Genomic DNA, 5,135 nt, shown 5'->3' on the forward strand with positions numbered 1-5,135 from the left:
ATGACCTCTTAAAAGTTTTCCCATATTTTCTGAATCACCCTGTATAACATAAACCAGGACGACTATCTTTCTCACAGTCTGGGCGTCAGGCTGCTTTCATTCGTAATTTATAGTGGGAAAAAACAAAAAAAGCCCTGTCAGCCCACTGTTTGCCATAAACATCATTCAGACTACCTAGCAAGTTTGTCACATTTTGAAACACAGCATCATATTTCGTTTCTTTTTATTTTAGCGTAGAATGTTCCTGATTGGTTCACAAATACCGCATAGTGATTGGATGTGGGGCATAGAAATCGCCAATTCTGAGCCCGATCATTCTTTTTCCTCATAACAATGATACTACTTCAGGAAACACCAACTCTGGCCATATCGTTATATTGCAATTTACGAGAGGAGTTGGAAATGAAGGTGCTGTCTTTCAGTGGTCGCCTCAAGTTCGTTAGGGAAAATATCTTATCTATATCCTCCCTTGGGTTTGAACCGGGGACCGTGGCAACAACCTTCACGGTGGTAGACGAGCGTCTTTCCACCACGCCGCGCGGGCGTTTAAACGATGATACTGGCACGAGCAGGGAATTTTCTCCCCTGAATATTCTCAGGGAAAATGGACTACATACTGACGTCACAAGCAGAGTGCGGAGGCCTTCTATCTCTAAGAGGTGCTGGTCAGCCCCACCTTTGTGGAAGGCAATGAAGTCAGTACCTACTACGTGAGGCTAGGCACAAAAACTTTATCGCGTACGAAGGTTTTTTAACAGCTGGATGATGCGAAGATATATTTAGGAAAAAGAGAAAATTCAACTGCCCTTAGGGGGAATCGGACCCACGTCCTCTCACTTTCCGGGTGTAATTCAAATGTGATCGCTGCCACCCAGCACTGTGAACGGGGGCTGTGTTTGATTGTTCCCGCCGCACTTTTATAGTATGATAGTAATTTTGTAACCTTGAATATTTGTATGAGCTCATGGTGACATTTGTAACCAATACTACCTTCATAGTAATGTTTATGTGCATTCCCAATAGTATAAAAAAGGGAAATTTTTGTAAAGAAAATAATGTATGCATGTAATTCAAATGTGAATGCCCAGCGCTGTCAAGGGAGGCTCTGCTTGATTGTTCCCGTCGCAGTGCGGGCTCTGTGTGTATTCTGTATGTGTATATATTGCATGTTCTGTAACGGGAAGGGCGAGCAGAACTGCTCAGCGCTGTGGACGGAGGCTTTATTTCTTCGCTTCCCGTCACAGTCGAGGCGCTGTATATATGTAATTTGTATGCATTGTGTATTTAGACCATTCTCAAATCTCTGCCTCTTTTGAGATAACGGAAGTAAGGTGCTTCAGTAAGTAATTTGCATCAGTCCGGGGCTGTGAGCGGTTCTATCTATCTATCACTTTCCGGGTGAGCGCCTGTCCGTATTCACGTCAAATCTGGCGGCCGTGTCTATGACACAACCTATCCCAATTTTTTTCTGATGAATAATAGAAAAGTTGCAAATTTTACCCACAGATGGAACTGTACTACAAAAAACTCGACAACACGTAAAATGTGACACACACAGTGTATAATTAATGTTTACTACGATTTGCGTTAAAACTGCACTAGAACCCCGTTAATCCGAACGGCTCTTTGAAAAAGAAATATGACGAGCGAGAAAGTTAAAAAAAGAATCAACCAAGAGAAGAAAAAACGCAATAAATTTTTCATTTTGACACGCTAATTGTACGTATGGACAATGATCATACCTCATAAAGATGAATTACATAGTTATCCTGAAAAGTTTCCCTTTTCATTTGAAGAAGCGACATATACCTAGCGGACGAGGCAGTTCACGGCCATCATCTAAGAAACACGATGCCTGCAGGAGCTGCATTATTATGTTGCTCCACGTATGGAAGGGCAACTTCCATACGTGGAAATGCCATAGCTTCTCAATGAGTTTTTGGCAGGGGAGAGACATAATATAATTTAACTAGTGGTTCTCAAACTTTTGCCATCCGATGACAAAGTTTATCCACGATGCCCCAGAAGTCTAAGAAAGAACCACTCTTAAACACTAAATAAGGCAATCATCAATGTTCGAAGCTCACCTCGACGCCCTTGACAATTTTTTATCTAGGAGAAACGACGCAGACTTTTAGAACTATTGATCCAACCCGGGAGTTCCCAAACGGGGGTGAGCGCACCCCTGGGGGTGTGGGAGGACATTTTTGGGGGTGCGAGATGGAAAAAAATAATTACAACATATGTTGACTGATTATTAAAGAAAATTAAAATGATGATAAAAATTGAATTTTTCAATTCAAAACACATGAATCATACCAATATTTTGACACCTGATCTTCTGACTTCTTGGGGAGATATAAGTTTGGTAACAGAGTAGTCTGATATCCCGAGTGGAGTGTTTAAGGCTGCGGCGGAGGAACAAAAATTTGTTAAGACACTTCTGGTAAAAGTAGTCAACATGTTCGTTCCAACGTAGGTCGGCTGAGATTATGACACCGAGATATTTGATTTCAGAAACTTGGGATAACGTTAAATTATTGATGGATTACGAGCATTCAAGAGGAAGTAGTTTACGGGTAGCTTTCATGTGAACCGTTTTTGAGATATTGATTGGCCTTTGCCAAAAACAACACCAGTTCGTGGTGGAAACCAGGTTATGTTGGAGAAGTTGTTGATTTAGATTCGTGGTGAATGATACGGTAAATTACGCAGTCATTAGCAAATAATCTAGTGGTGCAGTTGAGGGATTATGGAAGGTCATTGATGTAAATTAAAAAAAGTAACAGGGAGAGGACCGATCCTTGAGGGGTCCCAGACTTTACGGAGGCGGATGGGGAGTTATGATCATTAAAATGGACAAACTGTTTTCGATGTTTTAGGAAAGCCTCCACCCCCAATTAAGTAATTGTACGTTGAGGCCGAGGCATGAGAGTTTAAGGAGAAGTTTATCATGGGAAACTTTATCAAAGGCTTTAGAGTAATTTAGGAAAACGATATCAGTTTGTAGGTTTTTATCAATGGCTTCCGGGAGGTCGTGGATGAAGAGGGCCAATTGAGAGGTAGTAGAGAGAGATTGTCTAAAGCCGTGTTTGGTTGGGGAGTCTAAGTGGATACGGAGACCAAGATACGGATTTTTAGAGAATGCAAAGGGACACATTCTCATTTTTTAATGAGATTTCGAAACAACTTTTTTTATACACCTGTTTGATGTTTTGTTACGCTCCTTGGTCCATTAACTGAAGCAAAGACGTAACTTTGGAAAGTAAAAAATCGCTTTAATTTCCCCACAATAGTTTCGGTCATTTATTAAACGGAATTATCTGTATACATATTCTGTAACTCTTATCCCACCCGTAGGGATACTCACTATTATTGTAGTTTTAAACAAGTCATGATTAAAAGACAAACCACGGTAACTTTTCACTAATCCGACCAGGTACCAGCTCCCATTTTAGTGGGGTTCTAGTGTACTACATTTCTATATGAACGCCCTTTCTAGCTCAAGATACAAATACGCTCGTTTTCGTTTCAAAAAGTCTTACGTAACACAAATCATAATAAACACTAATTATGCATTGTTTGTCGTATTTTTTGTGCTATGTTGAGTATTTTTTTGATGCAGTGTCATCGGTGAGTGAAATTTTGAATTTGTTTTTATTGTTACATCGACGCCTCAATGAGTATTTAGGTGCAAACCGTACTTTTTTATATCAATATATACAATACATTTATCCATTATTATACATTGATGCAATACATTTATCCATTATTATACATTGATGCAATACATTTATCCATTATTATACATTGATGCAATACATTTATCCATTATTATACATTGATGCAATACATTTATCCATTATTATACATTGATGCAATACATTTATCCATTATTATACATTGATGCAATACATTTATCCATTATTATACATTGATGCAATACATTTATCCATTATTATACATTGATGCAATACATTTATCCATTATTATACATTGATGCAATACATTTATCCATTATTATACATTGATGCAATACATTTATCCATTATTATACATTGATGCAATACATTTATCCATTATTATACATTGATGCAATACATTTATCCATTATTATACATTGATGCAATACATTTATCCATTATTATACATTGATGCAATACATTTATCCATTATTATACATTGATACAATACATATCAATACATTTTAAATATGTACACAAAACTTTTCACCTACCCTGTATTATTTTCAAATTACAGTGAAATCCGGAGAACAATAAATAAGTTTTAAATTATAACGAAACTCACTTCATTTTAATCAATCAATAAAATGCTAACCAAATAATAACTCTTTAAGGCAACACACAAACGAGCTTTTCGCGTAAGATAATGGAGTGATATTGAGAATGTTATACAGTACTACACGAGTTTTGCCTATTATTATCAATCGTGACGGCTGTTTCGTTCGATGAAATAAGAGACTACCTCATCCTGCGGTATTAGGAAGGATAACGGCTTGGATGTAGATTAGATATTAATTGCCGGACTGATGAAGACGAGGGGGTGCCGTTAATGGAAATTATTGCATAAATGGTTTGGAATCTACCTAATTACTGTAAAATGAATGATACATAAACTGTTTCAACAATATGAGCGCAAACAGCCAGTGTTTTATTTCCAGACATGGAGAATTCACATGAACTCAATTACATTTCAGCGCATCTGTCACGTGTACGATTTATCTTAGTTAGTGAAGCGTGCCACTGCATACAATTGACTCTCTTACTAGACTGCTGTTTCCATAGACAGAGTACTTGTGAGGCGTAACACTGGTACAATTGAATTAGCGAATCTGTGATGCATTGTAAATGCGTTGTCTTCACGTACTTTCTTTTACTTTTCGGATATAGTAATGTACGTACATAAATTTGCATCTTTATTTTCCTTTATTTTCCAGTTTCTAAGTTTCCAGTTTCACTGAAACTACAATCAATTATATGATAATAGAATGCTAGCTCAAAACACGCTAGAAGACACGTAATAATGTTTCTAGGAGTTACTTATCAGAGTTATAAGTTGAATTCGCTGTCACCGTCTGGTGTGGAGAGCGAATACCACTAGAAATCTGATCATGA

Source organism: Pholcus phalangioides, unplaced genomic scaffold (genome assembly GCF_987345545.1).
Source record: "Pholcus phalangioides strain wild (caught in Gottingen) unplaced genomic scaffold, Ppha-v1.0 ptg000007l_1, whole genome shotgun sequence".
NCBI lineage: Eukaryota > Metazoa > Arthropoda > Arachnida > Araneae > Pholcidae > Pholcus > Pholcus phalangioides.